At 37.4% G+C, this 20,058-nt stretch overlaps 1 protein-coding gene and 1 long non-coding RNA gene across 8 annotated transcripts in view; one reads left to right on the forward strand and one right to left on the reverse strand.

The window, feature by feature from the left end:
* LOC111935006 (uncharacterized) overlaps positions 1-9,325 on the reverse strand; it is a 50,127-nt gene extending 40,802 nt beyond the window's left edge. Inside the window, exon 1 of one of the 2 annotated variants that reach the window (XR_015275029.1) lies at positions 7,487-9,325. This is a non-coding gene — a long non-coding RNA (uncharacterized LOC111935006). The remainder of the gene's footprint in view (positions 1-7,486) is intronic. The other variant, XR_015275030.1, reaches the window with a different exon arrangement.
* Positions 9,030-20,058, forward strand: part of FHIT (fragile histidine triad diadenosine triphosphatase) — a 532,732-nt gene continuing 521,703 nt past the window's right edge. The window contains exon 1 of one of the 6 annotated variants that reach the window (XM_086846072.1): positions 9,030-9,367. The gene's annotated coding sequence lies outside the window, so the exon portion shown is untranslated. The remainder of the gene's footprint in view (positions 9,368-20,058) is intronic. The other 5 variants (XM_086846078.1, XM_023935215.2, XM_086846073.1 and 2 more) reach the window with 5 other exon arrangements.

Genomic DNA, 20,058 nt, shown 5'->3' on the forward strand with positions numbered 1-20,058 from the left:
AAGTATAGTGTTTAAAACCCCAAATCAAACCCTGTGCTCTGGTTCTGGGCCATCATTTCTTCACCTCACATCCCTCCACATGTCTGGAAAGTGAGATATCTCATTGCTAAGCAAAGAGAGGAGAAACTGATGCAGGTGAATTCTTACAAACCATTTCTTGCAGACTCATGTTGTATCTTATGGAATACTAAATTACAAAGCAGATACAACTTATGCTGTGCAGTAAAATTGCACTAGGCACCATATTTAAAAGTGTATTTATCTGAAAATGGAAAATTTCAACATGATAACCATTCTCTCATATTTAATATTATTCATGTTTGATTACAGAAACAGTATGGATTTCAAAGTTAAAACCCTCATTGCCCTTGAATGTTATGCTCAGCTCGTCACATGAGACACTGAACACAATGTGCTTTCTATCAGGCAAGATTATGAAAAATCTCCTTCCTACATGAAATTCTTCAGGTTTTTCTAAGTCATGGGTGACCATACTGGATATTTCAGAGAAAGGGGATTTTCTAAAGTGAGTTGCAATGCATGCTTTGAAAGGCTTCCTCATATTTTAAGTACAAAACAAATCTAAAAAAGCTAAATGTGAATTTAACATGAAAATCTTAGGTCAAATTTATCCTTTAGACTCCAGTGATATCGTTTTCACTGGCTTGTTTAACTGAAGACAGGGTACAAATATATGAACTTTAAATACTGAAATTTTTCATCAGATTCTGTTTGATTTAGCAAAATTTTTCTATACTGCTTAAGTTGATGTCAGTGCACAAATATTTACATATCTTAGTATTCTTCAGGTATAATCCCCCATAGCATTCAAGTGGAATGTCTGCAGTTTTGTAATAGGGAAAATACCTGCACAGGGACAGGCTTTATATTTTATGCTAAATATATTCAAATTCAAATGACATCTTATGGAAAAGAGACTGAAACCAAGAGCCATTTATTAAACATTATATAAAAATTTTAGGGCAGCCAGAGACAGATTTTGCTCCTTGTGGAGACAGATCATAGCAGAAGCTACAATTGAGAACATAGGTATTAGGAAAAAAACATGGCAACATTTTTCAGCACAATAAGATGGTTATAATTTCACCTCAGTGCCCAAGGATAGGGTTGCACTCCTTCAAACACTGCAGCTGCAAGATGGAATGGTCTTTTATTGAGTTTCTAGATATCCTATTATCTATATCCTCTTCCCAATCTATCCATTGATAGATATGGTGTTAACAGATACAACTGCATTCTGCTTTGCTTTTAAGCAGAGAGTGCATTTTGGAGATTGAGTGAGGACTGACTGAAGACTAGAAAATCCTTCCCCATCTTACAGGAATCATAAAATATATCAGCTAAGTCAAGTCTTTATGCCTACTCACTGTCTGAGTGAATGCCAATCTAGGTTAAAATTCTGCTTATAGCCTATAGTCATTCTCCTCTACCAAACAGAAATTTCTCCTCTACCGAAATAAAGGGATTTTTTTTCTCACCACTTATTTAGGGAAGCATACTACATTGCATTTAAATGTTCCTGTGTGGCCTCATTTCTGTGAGACTGGAATTTATCTGAACGTTTTTGTTGCCATTCTGTTGGCAATCAGTCCAGGCTTGCTGTCTTGCCAACTAAGGGATCTTAATAGTACTATCTGTTTCTTGAGTGCTACCATTTTTCTGTGTGTTGCTCTATTTGCCTCTCATGCTAATTTTGCTTTGCTTGGAAGTTTCTTGTGATAGGTATGCAATTTTACTTTGTACTCTAATCTTTTTTTTTTTTAAAAAAAAAGATATGAAGCAAAACAACAATTTAAGGATCTCTGTGTTTCTCTATTGAATTATTATGTTCTAGAAGACAAGCGGTTTCATAATGAATCCAGTTGGGAGGCATATAAAGGACCGATCTGAAACCTCAAATATCTTACTCTTCCCCTGGAATTTAGCAATATAGCTCTTGATTCATTCATGCAGCTTGTATTTTTATAAGGTTAGTCTCAGCTGGTTTGGCTCACTTCTAAACACTTGCTAGGGAGCCCACAGTAGCCATGGCCACAGAGTACTGATGCAGGAGAAAGCAGAGTGGCAGCCTTCAGTTACTGTGAATCATCAATAAACTTTTAGATTCTCCCTCTCTCCAACCAGTGGTAGTGGCACTTTACTGATATCCCAGTTTGGAATGCTTTCCTTTCCCCAAAGGAGTGATACAGCTGAGAATAAAGTGACAAGACTGTGCTGAGACTGTGAGACGGTGAGACTGAGTGCTGTGAATTTTTGTCAGTCTTTGCACAGGGCCATGCCTGCTTCTACTGCTGCCTTCCTACTTGCAGACTGTATTTCCAGATTAATGCCAGAGAAAACTGGTCATGGTCTTCTGTTAGTCAATGAACACCTCAAAACTACATGGGTTTCTTATTGAAAGAAGTGTAGGACAGGGCCATACATGCTTTATTAAAACTCCCAAATATGAACAAGAAGACATATTACTCAAACTACCAGTGATCCTAAACCAATGTCAGCAAACAAAAGCAGACTGACATCCTGTTAATGCTTAAAGTAATAGTTTTTACACATTCTGAACAGGGCTGAGAAAACAGTTTGGCTACTGCTGCCAAATAAAGGATTTTCCAGGACATATTTGTGGTTTATATTGGTCAAGAAATGGCACCAAACCCAAGTTTCTTAATGTCCAAATACGATTTGATTTTTTGAATTGTGCTATCTGGTGTGAAGCCTCCTCCTGCAGAAGTCACACTAAGTTTGAATTTGCACTGGGTATTCATGCCGTAGCATTTCTATTGTGGAGGATCACTCTACCCTCTTAGTTACAGGAGATTTATAGAGACAGCTTGGCAATCAGAGGGGGAGGATCACTGTTGTCAGCTGTTTCCAGTGCTTTATCTGACATGGGCAGCACGGCACAGGAGCAGGGAGAGACTGCTACTCTGTGCACTCCTTCCCCACCAGCAGCTCCAGAGATCAACTGTCCTTGCAACTGTTCTGAATGATCTTGAGGAACAGTGGTTTGATGACTCCCATTTACCAAAAGTACTGTAATAATATCAGTTCCTTATGACTTAAAAGGTCAGAATATGCTGCAATAAAAATTACTATGAGAGAGTATTTTAGAACAGTTTAAAACTTGTTCCTGTGTTTTTTAGTTCCTCTCCTTTGCTGACTGCATGGGTGCTCATAGAGTTAGGTGCAGACACAGTTTATGAAACTTACAGTCACTTTCAAACCCCCTCATCCCCCCAAAAAAGGCATTTTCTAGAGAAACCAAACAAAAATAAATCTAAGAATATCAGACTATCCCTTACCTACTCAAAATAGAGCATAAAAAGAAAAACAAAAAATACTTAAGCTGTCAGGAGTGTGGAAACTTATTCTGTGAGTTTTCTGTGGCCTAGTCAAGACTGCAACTGCACTGAGGTAGCTGCTGGCACAGCTGTTTCAACCACTGAATGTTTTTCACAAGCACAAGAATTATCAAAGGATAAGTTACATTTTTGTCAATACTTTATCATATGTATCATTTCTAAACATAAATTTCCTTTGGTGAATCTATAGATTCAAAGGACAAGCTATAAGATAAGCCAGCAGAATTTGATTAAAAACAAAAACTGATTTAAATTGGATTTATGTGAAAGAAAAGGTCCTTAAGTGACATGGTGTCACTGACATATGAAAATTTTAGAAACATTATTCCATAGCTATACTGAGCCCTTCAACATTAGTCCATCAAACAATTTAAAATACATTTGAGCAAACCTGTGATTAGTTTTACTTCCAGTGATATGCTTGCAAGAGAAATTTAGTACCTTTTTCTCTGTAAAACAGAGCTCTAAATCAACTTAACTTATGAAATCTTCAAAAGGAAAATATAATTTCAAGTTTTTCAAAATGAAACCCCTTCACATAGGAAAAAAATTGAATTTTATGAAAGTTCTGTAAATCCATATAAACCATATTTCTCACCCTGAGCTTGTCTGTAAGACTAGGCCTAGTTTGCCAAAGACCAAGGACTGCAGCCACGCCTACCAATGCTGCTTTAAAAGCTGTGTGTGTCCTACAACTTTCCTGCCTTTTGCTTCTTCCTTCCTAGTAAAGCACAATACTTTCTAAGTAAAACTCTCAGTATATCTTGAAAACATTTTTGACATGACATGTCAAACCAAGTCCCAAAACAAAAGCAATTTTCCCTTGATTTTGCAAAAATGTACTCCACTTTGATGTATGCCTTTGATAGTATCACAATATAAATATTCTTTACATTATTATTCCCATCTATTGTTTAACAACTTCTGTAGATAACATATGTGATGCTCAACCTGTTTTTTTACATTTAATTATAGTAATATGTGTTTTAGTTGCTCTGGTTCCTCACAAACTTGCCTAGTAGATTTTGAAGGTTAGATGAGTTTTCTGTTTTACATGAAAGCTTGTTTTTTGTTTTTTTGTGATAAAGATCTATTTTTTTTTATATTAAAGTGCTCTTAAGGTTTTTGTTGCTCCTTTAGTTAAATAGACATCATACATCATCTTTTTTTCAAGCATTGTAGAAAGACTGAAACAAAGTGAAAACCTTTACTTGTTTTTTAGAAATGGGTAATGAACGGTGATCATAAGAGTAAAGTAAATACTGAAGTCTTTGTGTATAAACCTGTTTGCTTTTCTGCTTTCTACAATTTTAACACTTTGTGTCCCTTGTGTAAACTGAGTATCTTCAGCTACCAAAAATATTTCGGTAAAAAATACATTGAGGAATTTCACTGCTCCTTAGTTTCAAACCACAAAATTGATTTACTTGAAAGAGAAGTTTTCCAGCATCAGAAGACAAAGATTGGTCTTCATTCAAAAGTACAATGTTAACAATCTAAAGAATTACCTAATTTATTTAGTCTGTACTGATTAACTTCGTTCTTGATGGAGACAGCTGCTATTGCATGTGACAACAAATGAAACTCCCTGCTATGCTGCAAAGTTTTCTGACTAAATTGGCTGGTTTCCTACTAGTCTCAATGGCTACAGAGCATGAAAAAGGAAAGAGATGAAAGAAAGACTTGTTGGTGGTTTTTAGTTTTTTTTGCTGTTCTTAAAACTTGAATTCAAATTATCAAGCTGTGTTGATTTGAAAATTGGTGTTTATATTTTATTAATTGTATTGTGTGCTGTGACACGTCTGTGGACCTACAACAATTAACCAGCTTATTTTTTCAAGATATGAGTGTTGTTTCAATTATCCTTTTGAAATTTTATTTGTGGCATGCTGTAATTATACCTTGCACATACATTTTGTAAAGTTTCCCATTGAACTGAGAAACTGTGCATTGTGTTGACAAACCCCAGCTTGTTGTGTTTGCTGTTTTAAGCGTGCTGTGAAAGCTGGTCCCTTGTGCTCCAAATGTAAATTGGACACAGCTAATTGCACCTACAGCTGGAGAGCACGTTCAGTGAGTGCTGATTTCTGGAGGGAAATGTGCTTCCACTCCTTGTGCTTAGATAGAGCTTTGAGTCCTCCTTTAGATGTGCTTCCTTATAGGCAAGGGTAGGCTCCACTGCCAATGCTTCTTGTGGGAAACCAGAACATTCTGTACTTTACTTGTTGATATAAAACCAGAAATGTTTTTCTGTTTTGGATGTTGAATATTTCTCATTACTTTCTGTGCAAAGCTCACTTCCCAAGACCCTGAGAGATGAAACTTATTATGAAAGTAAAAGCAATCTTACACTCTTGTGCTGTTTGTAGAGTCCTTCACTGCAGACAGACGTACACCACCTAACACAAAGAACAGCTGCAGTTCTGCGGTCAGCTGCAGCTGCTGAGGTAGGAAAAATGAGAGTTCAAAAAATGATGTGGTGCTATTATTGAAAATTCAGAGTCATTTGTGGATGCCTTGTGGGTGCAGTTACGGGAAATGCACAGGGTGTAAACTCAGCAGACATCTGGTGGTGGGTGAGAGGAATTAATGCCTGGCTTCAGAGAAGGGGCTGTTTTGGTTAGATGCAGTATCATTGTTACTATGCCAGAAACATGAATATTGTTTCTGGTTTTGAGGAAAAGACTAATGACTAAAAGCAAAGTTAGAAAGCTAGTTGGTCTTAAGTAGCTGATGAGTTAACCAGTGGAAAATACATTGTGACTTGAAGAAAATACTTCGTGAGAACAAACCTGAACCACAGTTATAAAGAAGTTGCTGTGAAACTGTGCATGAACACACAAAGCCCAGCCTCCTTAGAACAGTGCTAATCCAACACATTACAGTCTCTGTATCCCGTCTAAATTTATTTATACCAACAAGCTTGGGAGTTGAATACCAAAGAAAGAAAAGAGTGAAAACTTCTTAAAAAAATCCTATGGTAGTTTGCTGATTTTCTGATGGCTACACATGAAGATCTCACAGAAGCTTTTGGATTGTATCATTTCACACAAAAGAAGAGGTAAAAACACACTTTAAATTGCACAACCCAAAAGAAAGAGACCATGAGAAGAATCACCTTGTTATATGACAAAACTCAAGGTTTTTAACTTATGCCATTTTTATTTCTTCAGAACTACTATGTTCCTAGTTCTTGGATACACAACAAATATTGAGATAAAAGACAATAGAAAGTTTGTTTAAAAATACATGCTATGTAACATCACAAATCTAAGGCTTGTAATTTAATATAATTTATGACAGTTGCATATTGAAAACCATAGAATTCACTGGAAAATAAATACAATTTTCATGTATCACAGAAGAAGAGAGATTCTCATGTATCATCTTGCAGGTAAAACACTTTTTATAAGGACTTGACTTACTGAAACTGTGAAATTGGCAAAGTCAAGATTTTAAGAGCTCATGCTCCTCTTAGGATTAGAGGGAAGAAAAATACTTTTGGCATAAATATAAAGTAGCTCAGCATAAAGGAACAAAGTGAACTGCCCCATCGAACAAAGAAGCAGCAGTGAGCTAAAGGAATGTTTTCCTGGGATCACTATCAGGCTTTTCTTCAAGAGATTTCATGCTCAGCTGAATGTTTGAAGGAGATTATCTAGAAACACACTTCACTTCTGCTTATGTATTATATTGCTCTATTAATAATAGAATATTAAAGCTGGTTTTTTGGTAAGCCAAGGCTTCTGATGTAGCAGTAGCCCACCTCTTTTTATGTCTCTCACATATTTTAGCAGTTGCAAGTATTTATGTAATACATAATCTCTGGTTACAGACAGAGAGGTTGCAGAGGTAGAAGTGGAGAATTATGGCTAGAGCTATTCAAAGAGATTAGAATTTGCAGTTTGTTTTCAACAGTGTTGAATAACATTCAGGATTGTTTATTGGTGTTTTTTTGTTGGTTTCAAAGCTTTCTGACATATTTAATCAGATTTTCTGATGTGCTGCTGTTCTGAAGTGTCTGCTTTTTCAGCATATACTTCAGTACAGTGTTTTCACTGTAGCATGAGTGTGCTTGGCACAACAAAAGTGTCTTAAATTCTTACCTTTTCTTGCTGACGTTAAAAGAGGAAATGTTTTTGAATCCTTTTTAAAAATATGAGTCGACAGGAGACAACTCACATAAAAGGAGTGTATTTTCATCAGGGTGTGATGGGCACATCATCTCTCACAGCATCCCATGATTTGGATGGATTTCCATCTGCAAATGCCAGTGAAATTGTCCATATACAAGTCTGATGGTCTTTCCTTTTACTAATGATATGGTCTCCTTAACAATTAATGACACTAAAACATGTCAGGAAGGGGAAAGTGTGATCATTAAGAAAGAAAGCGACCGTGTGATAGGCAAAATACTTCACTTGTACCAATAAGGGAATTGCTCCCATTGCATTTGCTTTTGTAAACAAAATGAGTGGTCAGGATGTTTCTCAGGATGAAGTGCATATAGGAGGAACAGCCACTACTCAATTGCATAATCCTAGAAGACAGGTGTACACACTGTAAAAGGGACATATCTAGGGTAGCTTTGCAGACAAATGTCTCAAGGGACCTGTTGCTGTGCAGTGTCACAAAGGGCTGACAAAATGTGTAACAGCAGGGGGAATTGATGCTGTCACTTCAGCACAGAGTGGTTTTTGGGATTGGACAAGGGCCTTTGCTGTATGGAGGTACGGATACTGAGGCAAAATGCACAGCAGTGGCATCAAAAGGCAATCTTGGTGTCCTATTGGCATTCAGTAGTAATGACACTTGTTACCACGTTCATGGGTTGGTGACAACGTCTTCAATGTGCGTTTACAGGATAAATTGTGATAGCTGGAGTATTGCTTATTATTTTTGGCAGTGTTCATGAATACAGCAGTAAGAGTGTCTTGCATTTTTAGTGGTACTGGCTCCAGCAAATACATCAAACACGTCCTTCATACTGATGTACTTTTGTATATAAAATAAAGGTTTGGGCTTGATCCCAGCATTGCCGATTGCTCAAAGTGTTGGAGTAACAGTAGTGTTCAGCAACTACATTTCCCTACAGTGGATATACTCTAAAAAGCTGCATAAGATATCTTTCTTGGGTACTAAATCTAACTCTCTGTAAACCAAAGACGCAACAAAAACCTGGCTTTTGGCTGTTAAGACCACCAAAAAAAGCTCAGTCCAACTGAATGAAAGCTATGAAGGTACTAAACGTGTTTTCTTTTTCCTTTAGGAAAAGATTAGGTGAAATACATAATGGCATAAGCTGATGATGGTACTGGATGTGCTGCTCTGGAAGGAGCTGATGCTACAGAGCCCTGTGTGACTCCAATACTGAACTGAAGGACCTCCAACACCCGAGTCTGTGCCAGGGAATTCAGCAGGGACATCACTGCCTGCACAAAAGCAGAGTCACGGTCTCACTGTTGCTACATGGAACTAAAAACTGAGGCAACGCGAGAGCAAAATGGACGGTAGTACCGCAACTCTTCTCTCCAACAAACAGGGTCTAAAGCAGATGCGCAGGGCAGCAGCACAAGCACAGCACACACTGTAACATTACTTTCCCCACTTGTAACGGTGTGAGGTACTCGTGTCGCCAAGAGAAGCGTCTACACAACTGGAGAGGCTTTCGCTGCGGGCCCACCTCGGGCGCGGCCGGCCCTCAGCACGGTGCTGCTGCTGCACTCCTCAAGTGTCCCCTCACCTCCGGGGGGCTGGCACCTGCTGGGCGGCCACGGAGCCGCTCCCCCCACCATCCTCCTGTGCCCGCCACAAGCGGGAAAACTAGCGATACACGATAAAATTTGCGATAGGCGATTAAACCGGCCACAGTCCTCAGGGACCACGATCCCTCCGCCACGGTCCCGGCGGGCCCTGACAGCGCGGCGGCCCCGCCCCAGCCCCGCGCCGCCAGAGGCGGGGCGGCGCACGCGTGTCACAGCGGGACTGTAAGTCTCCATTTTGTGTTAATTTCACCCTCCTTCTCCCCGTCCCCGCCGCCGAGCGCTCCAGCGACAGGAGCGGGCGGCGGGCGCTGAGGGGGAGCCCGAGGGTAGCGCTGCCCCCGCTGCTGAGGCGGTGCTGCCCCGGTGCCCTCCGCGCCCGCCGCCCCCTCGCTGCCCCGCCATCCTCCCGTCCCTCCCCGCCGGATATTGAGATGTCTCGTGGGGACGTTTCGCGTAATTCAATGTTTTTATTTGCCCCTCGTGGGCGCTGCTGTGGCCCCCGGGTGAGAGGCAGGTGTGTTACAGCAGATCCAGTAATTCCCAAGCTCCAGCAAAACGCGAGGCAGTCATTGCAACAAGCAGCTCGTGTTTGGGTCGCCGAGACTGAGCAATCGCTTAAGTTTAAATTTCTGTGTAAGGCAGTAAAACTTAAAACCATTTCAGAAACCTTACGGGCTTTGTCGAAGTGATGGATCAAGTGCTTTCATACCAGTTCCTAAATGATTTTAGCTGAACATGCGTGGGCTGCGTGCCAATACCATACAGTAGATAAAGGTAGTTATGTTTTTTTCCGAGGATAACACGTGTCCAAGGAATAGATTCATATTGCGGATTTTTGCAAATTAATACAATCAAGATGAAGGACAAAAAATAGCCCCACTCCCTACCTCCTCCCAAAAGCAGTCTTCTTCTTGATTGTAGGATGGAAACTAAAGTGTGAGCTCAGGGATTTGAGAGAAAAAAAAAAAAAAAATAGGTTTAAATTTTTTTTTCAGGGGTGTAATGTAAAAAGTCTTACATGATTTCATAATCTCAAAAAGAGGAAAATAAAAAGTTCAGTTGAACAGTTGCACAGTATGTCCACCTGTAAGCAGTTAAGTATTTAATGTTTGAATGTTGGATGTTGGTGATTCAAATAAGACATTACAGAGCATGTACTACGACCTTAATTTTAAATCGAATCACTGAATTGTCTAATGGAAAGATGGCATTAAATATTTTGCCTTTTTCCTCAGGACAAGATGTTTCTTATCTCCAATAAATCACAGGCCCCCTGATTTCATAACCTGCTTTCATGTTTTCCTTCAAATGCACTTTTAGACATTCTGAATAGTTTTAAATCTTTGAAGGACAGGAGAGTACTTTTCCTATCTAAAAGTTACATTCTGTGTGCTGAAATATTCTGCGCATACACACACACACTGCTTTTTTCCTGTGTTAGGTAGACTGCTGGCAAAAGCTGAGTTTAGTTTGCTTGTCAATTCCACCACTTACTATGAAACCTTCAGTTTTTTTCTTGCAGCTTGTTTTTCTTTGCCTTTCCCCTTGTGAGACATTTGGTCAGAGGTGCTGCTAGCATTAATTCAATGGGAGCTGTTACTTTGCCAAGTATAGCACTTCTGATGCAAGTTCTAATTCAATCTCTTCAAAATATGCTATTATAATAATGCTAATTTAATTGGCATTGTAGTATTGAGAAAACTTAGAAGAATTAAGGCAGCAATATGTGAAAGCTGTAGAGCCTACACTTATTTATTAAACATTTATTTGGATCCATTTTTCATATGGTTTTATTCAGCTTCTTATAATTTTGTTTTCTTTGTTACGGTTTATGTTTCAGTCTTAGAGTGCAATGAGAAGAATGGGTTACACAAAGCCTATAGTCATAGTAAAATATTTCAGTTTGACAGCCTTTGAACTGTGTGTTTGCAGTTTCCATTGACTTTGCTAGTGACCAAGTTAATACTTTTACATGCTGGGAAAATTGGAGGATATAGAGATGCTGTCGGAAACAATGGGTCAACTCATATAACTTAACGTTGAACATGGGATTATCCACTTGTCTTGCATATTACAACTGTGTATGTACTTTATAGGATTTGCCTTTTTATAGTTACAATGTATAATCCTCTCATTCATTTTGTCATCTGTCACATGAATCCTTTTGTGAATTTGCAGAAAATTGAATTACTCAGTTTTATACATGTCAGTCATTCTTTCTTCTACAGTATCTGCCGCTTCAATTATGTCAATTATGTTTATTTATATTATTTCATATATTTATAATTTTGCCTATTTTTGTAAAGGTTAAAAATATTGTCTCTTTCCAACTTTGTCAGCTGATTTGTGTATAGTATGTCTTTAGTGTGTGACAACTTCAGACAAATCGGCCATGCTTACCACAGAGGGCCAAATGTTGATATATTAAGTCTCCAAGAAAAACTTGTTGACTTCTGTAGCTCAAATCCTATTAGGAGAATGATTACAAAATGCAAATTGATTGCTTTCAGATATTATGGTGCTGTGCAGGCAGTGGTTTTTTTTGTGCATCAATCTAAGTTGATCAGTATCATCCATATTTTCTCCTTATTAAAATAATATCTCAAGTGTCTTTTTTGTCTTCCTATAAATTTTTTCTCACTTAGGTTTAAGTTATTCTTATAGGGCTACATGGCTTTGTTGCTTTGTTATTTCCATAAGCTCTAGGGGGAGATGGACGCTTTAAAGAAAGTCTTAATAAATTACATTCATTCTTTGTGTCTTTCTCTACTCCACCAGTAATTTATCAAATAAAACTCTTAGACATGTTTGGAGCAATGTGTTCTTTGTGCATCCTTGTAGTTTATAACTCACGTTTTCCAAGTGCAGTGTTCAAATGAGTATGTAATTTGTGTTTTTTTGTTTGCTTGTTTGGTATTTATTTATTTATTTATTTATTTTTAAGGCCTAACCAGATCTTTGTTTGTTTTGTTTGCTGATAAAATGTCTGCTGGCTTCCTTTGGGTACCAGGGAGGTAAATAGGATTGTCAGTAAAGCTACAGGATAATTCCGAGTATCCATGGTAAACATCCAATTTCAGAATTTGAAGCCTTTCACTTTCACATGTAAGTTTTTGTAGTGAAGGGGTTACCTCTCCACATAATAATGTGCACACAAACTATGGATAAAATTGGATTGTATGGGAAAAGCGGCTTCATAATCAGCATTTAGAAGGCTTTACTGGTAAAAAGGAAGCCTGCATTTGGTCTGGCCCCTGATTGTGCCTCACCTAGCACCCTCAGTGTCCCTGCAGTGTTGTTGAGGACTGTGCAGTTAGATTTCACTTGTTTTCTCAGTGACTTACCTGTTGAAAGGGTTTCTGCAGAAGCCCTTAATTAAAAAAAAATTCGTCCTACCTTTCCTTAAATTTCAAGGCAATCTGCTAACTGTATTCCTACAAGGAACAGACTGAAAATGATTGAAAGAGATCTCTGCCAGTGCTCTGACTGTGAGGGGAATCCCAAGCTATAAAAGGCCCCAGAGTGGAGGTTCCTCAGACTATGATCCCTGAGGGGGACGTGGCAGGGTGGGAGGGCTGAGGGTACCTGCAGAGGGGAGCCTGTCTTTGCACAGGTCCCTGCAGATTGTTACAGGAACAGGGTAGAATTTTTCAAATCTATAGAGCGCTTCTACTCCTCTTATAAGTGGTGTGGTTATTCTAGTAATAAACTTGAAAAATTGTAAAGAGGTCTTAAAAAAAAAATCTGGTTTTAATCCTTTGGACAATACTAAAGAAAATGTCCTAATTGTGAGATTTAAATAAACCTTTTTATTTTATTCAGACTTTGTGCTTCTCCTCTCATCAGTTTGCACTGCAATACTGAATATTCCCAGTGTAGCTCATCAGATTTGCATTGTAACACATAACAGCTGCATTTGTCTGCTTTACATTTGTAGATATGCCAAAGTACAGAATTTCTCCATTGGCACTGCAGTGATGCCTGTTACTTTATCAAAATAATGCTCTGTCTTACTGCTTGAGGAGTCAAAAACATTTATATCAATTCTTCTGAATGTAAAGGGTTTTTAGCACTAATGTTTGCAGAGATTTAGCAAGGTCTTAAGTCACTAAAAATCGGATGTGTCTTGTAGGTATTGGCCTTGGCAGTTGTTTTGTTGTTCAAAAGTCATTGCATACTGACTTGTTGGAATACTTTATATATGTTGTTTAATTTGCTTTCAAAATTACTTCTGAAATGTTAAAGAATAAGGCTTTAAATTGGCATAGTGCTGATTCTTGGCACTAAGTATGCATATTATTTATCCTGTTCAGTGTTATTATGCAAATACTGAAAATTAAGTACCTTCTAAACTGTTTTGCTGGATTTGTGCACAAGTCTTAACCAAGAACTGTGAGATAATGAAGGTCTGTTAGAAAGCAGTAGGTAACACATGAGGCTCAAATTTGCATTTAGCTGGCATTAGGAATGAACATCAGTGTTCTGTTAGTGAAAACAAAATAATGATTCCTTAAACTGGTAGGAAGTAAAGTGTTTCATAGGGACTTTGGATTTTGAAATAGCTTCTAAATAGCATTAATGCAGTAATGTTTTTCTAGATGGTCACTAAAATGAAAAGGTGTTTGCTTTTGTTGTTTTCTGTTGACTGACACTACTTTGCCCATTTTGATGCTTTACCTGACTTTTGCTACCTTCCTGATACTCACCTTTCAAAAAGAAAAAAAGAAAGAAAAGAAAAAAGAAAAAAGAAAAGAAAAAAATTAATTTTGTATACTTTATCCATGATCATTTTGGCATTTCCATGAATCAAAACCAAGAGCTTCATTACTTGCTTGCAGAACAAGCAAGCTGACAGCCTTTTTCTCTCTCTGAAAGGACTTTGAAATTATATTTGCAGAGAAATGTATGTCTCCTTTTTATTTCCTGTGCTGGGGACATCTAATGATTTCAGGCTTTCAGTCTCTCTTTAGTACATGTTGTGTTATTAAGTATTTAAGAACTACATGGTTGTGATGAATCCTATTTCAGGATAGCAGAATTCGGTTCATTGCAGGGAAATTTTCAGGTGAAATTTGTTTGTAAAATATTCAATATTAGAAAGAAAGGGGGGAAGGACAGAAGGAAGCTTGCCTAAATCTGGGGTTTATGAGTCTCTAAGTCTTATTTTTGATTAGGCAGGTGTTTTGCTGAAGAAAATGTGTAGTCTTGTTTAAAATATGGTTAGGTTCACGTATTAATAGGAAACCCAAAATGCAGACAAACAGAACTTGAATGAAGACCTAATGGTCTACCTAATATTTTTCTAGAAAATTTTATGACCCTGGACTTCAGCTTCCATTGCTTTGCAAGCCTTTATAGGAGTTTGATTTAAAATGCAGTGATGTTATAGTTTGGGGAAGTGTCGATTGTCAAACTACTGTGCCTGTTTGTGTATTGCTGCAAACTATTGTCAACTAAAGTGTTTGGTTCAGTTATCATTACAGACTGGTGTAAGACTGATTATTTGCTTATTAAAAATGATAATGAACTATTGGTAATGAAATATTTATTATATCTATCTATCTATATCTATATCTGTATCTATACTATATCTATATATATATATATATATATATAAGAAGTTTTTATAAATGTAAATATTATCAGTTGTCCTACTACAGACTGAATTGGAGAAGGGAGAATACGAAGAGTATTCTTGGCAGTCCGACTGTAGCAATGTGACTGTTCACAAATAGTTGTGGGGTGGGCATAGCTGCTTGTCTGCAGCTTTGTAACATAAATCAGGATTGTTTGAAGTTCTATGAGAGGATTTAAATCGGGAAGAAGGTGTTTGGATATTGAAGCTAAACAGTGGAAAGAATCTTACTCAGGATACAATTTGAGGTACTTGAAGGTTAGATAAAACAGTGCATTTTAATATAGATATTTTGATAAGACTATTCAAATAAACGAAAATTACTTTCTCAGGAAAACAAGTCTTTTTAAAAGTTTTTGTTTGCCTAAAGATGTAGAAAATTGCTTTAAAATTTGAAAGGAAAATATCAAACTTAAAGTTCTATTCCATTTGGCAGCTGCTTTTCCTTTATTTTTCTAGTGTAATATAAGTTTTTGATCATGTGTGTGAGCATTTATGGCATATGGAAAATAGGAATGTGAAGAAAGCATTCTACATTATTTCTTACATGTTTTATTGTTATTATAGGGCTCACATTGTAACAGGTTCTGTTGTGTGTTGAGATGGGATGAGGCAAATATCAATAATATTTGCCAGTATTGTAAGGAACCACCCATTGTACTCAGTGTGATTTATTTCCAGGTGCCAGGGCCTCTGTGACTCTGTTTGCAAGGTCAGAATGCTTCACACTGACAGACTGTGCAAGTGTCTGTACGCAGTGATCAGCTCCCTTCTCAGCCTTCCTGATAAGCTGAATAAATTAAACTCCTTAATAGGAAAAGATGCGGATATCAGATAGCTGTTGCAGACAAGCTGTAAAATTGCCTGTGAGCAAAGGAGAGAGAAAAAGACCAAAACACTGTGGCAGAAGAGGAATGTGGTTGTTGCCATAATCTGAAAGGGTTTGCTGGCCTGCAGCAGTTTCAGAGAATGAATCAGTGACACGCAAATGGAGGAATGCTGTTCTGGAAAGCTGTGTTGTTCGTGATCCCACCTCAACATGTGTTAGCTCTCAGCAAAGCTGGTTTTCAGAATTCTGTTCTCTTGCTTATTGTCTCAGAGACCTTGTCAAATAGTAACAGGTTTGCTCACAATGGTCTGAGTGTGGATAAGGGGACCAAATTCTTTAGAAACACATTTGACTCACATTGCTGCTCATAAGAATTACAAGGGTAGTGGAGGTTCTACAAGGAAACAGCCAGTATAGAAAATTGATTTGTGAGCCATGAATACATAAAAATTAATGTAGTTAATAGTATTTACTTTGCATTTCTTTTCCAGCTGTTCTAAGTGGTTTATTAAACTGAACATCTCTCTGGAAATACTAAGAAGTGAAGCTTTAAAAGCAACTAGGCCAGGAGTAATTTGGACTAGTGCTGTTAGATAAAGTGCATTATTTGACAGAACTATGTTGTCTTATTGTGTCCCTGAACTGGGCAAATAATTAATGAGGATCTATGTCCTACTCACTGTTGCTTTTTCTCAAAAATACTAAAGCCAAACTTCAGCCTTTAAAGTGTCTTTGTTTAGTTGCATTTTATTCTCATGCTGTCTTTTCCGGCTTGGGTAGAACCCTCTTGTTGCTATTGGCATAGAAGGTGTAATTTGATGGAGGTTGAACATTGTGAACCTAAAGAGGGCTTTCAGCTCCCCACCCTAATTATTCTCATTTCATCAGGCACAAGTAATAGAAGCACTTGCAGTGACCTGCTTTGGGGCTGGTATGAAGTATAAGGTTTCCTTCCTTGTTTTCTCCAAGCACTGCAAGCAATGGTCAGCTTTGGTGGCTCTAAATGCTGTTTAACTCCTGGTGTAACATCTGTCCTTCCACAAAGGAAGGTGTTGCTAGCTAGTTCAGCTAAGGCTCATTTGTGTGTACTTCTGACAACTTCTGCTCTTTGTAACTAGAGATTTTTTACTAGTCAGCACTGCTTGTCAGGTTATTTATGCTGCAGATCTTGATATTTTTTAGTCATTAGCTTTGAAAAAGCTAAGATAATCAATGTGACTCAGAAGCTTTAAGCAGCCACTGCAAGCTAGGTGATCAAGGAGGCAGCTACAGGCCACTCCTACAAAACCCGATTTTTAAAATGTTTGTGTAAATGACTTTATTTTTTTTTTTCTTTTAGATGTCAGCTCTTCATCTTAACTGAGACAGAAACCTGCATAACTGGCAGAAAGGGCTTTTCTCTCTACAGCTGTTACGCATCTTAGCTCAATATTGAGGGAGTAGAATTTCAGAGGAATCTTTTCTGAATCTGAGACTCCTAGGTATATTTAAAAAAAATATTTAAAGATGGTTTTATTTTTGTAAAATGTTGTCTTTTATTTTCCTTAAGTAGTTTTATCATCTTTGTGTTACTACAAGGAACCTGAGACAGACTAACATTGTGCAAATCTGATTAAAATTATCTGTGCTGTTTCAAAGGTCAAGCACACTCAGTGAATTTGCTTTCAAATTATTTTGTTTATTCTGTGTACGTATGCATCTTGAGCTCTATAAAGGTCAGGAGAGGAGATTCATTTCGGAATTTAAAAGAATTGGGTTTTTACTGCTGGTAGCCCTGGTTAGTTTCATTTGAACTAATGAAAATTATTTTCCTTTGTTGGTTTTGTTTTGCTGTCAGTTCTATTTTTCTAGTGAAACTTGTTTGTAACTATGAGGTCCATTTGAAAATAGGACAGTGTTAGTAATGCCTTTTATTTTTTTCGTATTTTACGTGATCTTAAAACTTAATTACTGTTTGAACAAATTAAATAGTAGTCTTACTTGGTTTTTGGTTTCTTGGCTTCTTTAATTTATCTGGTAGACTAACTCTTTTCCCAGCTAGAATAATGTATTTAAAAGATACACAGCATTCAACTGTCTCTTGCCACAAACGGTTTAATAAAATAGGTGTGGTGATGCAATTCCTCTAGAATTTATAACAGTCCTACTATTAATGTTCAGGTTGAATAATATAACCACAATATGTGTGGTTCATGTGTGTTGTGGAGTGTAACTAATTGCAGTTTTCAGTCACAGAAACAGTGACAATTAGTAAGGAAGTGGGTTTCTATTAAATACAAAAAGAACTGCATTGTAAGAGCCTGATTTTTGTCCTAAAAGAGGCTGTTATATAAGCCCCACTTGTATTCCAGTTCTGTCTCTAGAATGGTTGAAATATTTGGGGTTGTTTGACACTAAAAAGTTTTTTTTTAAATGATACCTGTAGGAATGAAGAAATTTTCAAAACAGTAAGAGTTATTTTCACTAAAAAATTAGTATCTTTTTCAAGGTTTGCATTCACTTGGAAAGCCTTGAGCTGTTTAACCAAACGAGATTTTCCTGTCAAGAGCATTCTGACATTTTCTTTTCTGACTTAAGGAAGTGAAATCTGAACGAGGCAAAACATGCTGATTGAATGAATATAGTACGAAAACGTAACAAAACTCTGTGTTAATGCACATTTTACTGGAAGGATGGGTAAATTTTGGAGTTATATGAGAGGTTAAGAAAATTATTCTGAGTCTTTTTATGTGTAGAAGAATATAAATCTCACGTGAGCAGTTGTGGTGCTCTCAGAAGTAATAGATGTTGTAAGCAGAACACTTATTTATGTTGCCAGAGACTGGCTTAGGGTGTATTTAACCTGCAGTTGCTTCAGTCTCTGTGGATGTAACCACAAGCTTGGTCATTCGTAGCAGCAGATAGGTCACACTGGTTTCTTTTTAGCTTAAAAGTTGCTTTAGTAAGTGGGGCCTTTGTCCAGGCTGGTTGCTCTAATTCCGTGGGGCAAACATTGGACGGCTGGGTTTCTCCTTTGAAGGACACAGAAGATGGTGGGGCCTCGACTGGGTGCCTTTGTTTGTGGGAGTTTTGCCAAGATGCTGCTCCTGCTTTGAGGCTCTTATTTTTCTTGCCTGCTTCTTACTAATTAGTATAATTTGTAAGCTTCCCTCCACTGATTCATTATTTCTGGTAGCAGGCACTGTCATTTCTCTTTACCTAAGTGTTTTCAATGAGAAAGATTTCTGTGTCAGCTTTTCATCAGTTTTTCTGTTTGAATCCTAGTCCATTAATTAACTTTAGTGTCTTATACCTGTTGTGAAGTGTAGCCTTCCCAGTGCTGCAACTGAAGCTGTAGCTGTTAGGCCTTGACAGTGTGATTTAAGAAAATTAAGAAAATATTGAAAATATTGAAATGGGGAAACGTTAGGGTATTGGAATTAGAACTTAGAATATGTTTTATAACAAAAACCCTCAAAACCCCAAGCATTGTGTACACTTGACTTACTTGGAAAAAATTCTGTTAATATGTTATACTATTTTTCAGTTTCCCAGGTTCAGGGAAAAGAATTGCCTTCTAGTATTGTGATATATTAACACTTTTCATGTCACGTTAATTCTGATTTGTTTTGAGAAGACTTGCTTAGGTGGGATAAAATCCCAGTACGACAGATGCTGTGATGGCACATCTCTGAGAGGAGAGCTTGAGAATAAGAGTTACAGACCCACTATCAGGATCTGAACCCAGGGGAATAGACAAGAACAGAAAGGAAGAAATGATGGAAATACTATTCTTCAGAGGAAGATTAATAATACTTAACTTTGGGAGTCATATGTAAGGGCTGGTGTTGCACATAATAAGGATTCTGGCTTATATAAATACTTTGAATGCTACTTAAAGCTTCTAAAATGACTTGATTATTTTCTTCCTGTATTGTAATATAGAACTGTATTGTTAAAGAGAACCACATTCATATTCATATATTTACATGTAATGAAACATTTGTACCAGTGGAGATCTTTCAAACTTTGATATACAAAAGAAACTCTTTTGAAAAGATTGGGGTTGGTAGTAGATTCTGAGGTTTTAGGTAGTAAGCATCCTGTGAGATAAATTTGGAATCCTAGAGTTAGGAATACTTTGTCCTTTTTTGTTATTATTTGATACTGAGAGCAGAGCAGTGGCTTTCTGTGTATGGAAATTTGGTGTATGGTGTATGGTGTTTGGTGTATGCTGTTATGGGCACTGCATAATCATGTATTTTGCTGCATTTGCACATTTATTGTCATTAGGAAGCTTATAATGGCTGTTTCTCTTGCAGTGTAGGAGTTAATTCCTAGTTAGAATTCTCTAATGGTTTCAAACTGGTGTAGCTTTATTTGAATATATATATATATATGTTTTAATTTTACTGTATTGTATTGAATCTGTTTGTTGCCATGTTGTGGTGGATTGCATCGGTTCCCTTG

This window comes from Cyanistes caeruleus, chromosome 11, assembly GCF_971803275.1.
Source record: "Cyanistes caeruleus chromosome 11, bCyaCae1.hap1.1, whole genome shotgun sequence".
NCBI classification, from domain to species: domain Eukaryota; kingdom Metazoa; phylum Chordata; class Aves; order Passeriformes; family Paridae; genus Cyanistes; species Cyanistes caeruleus.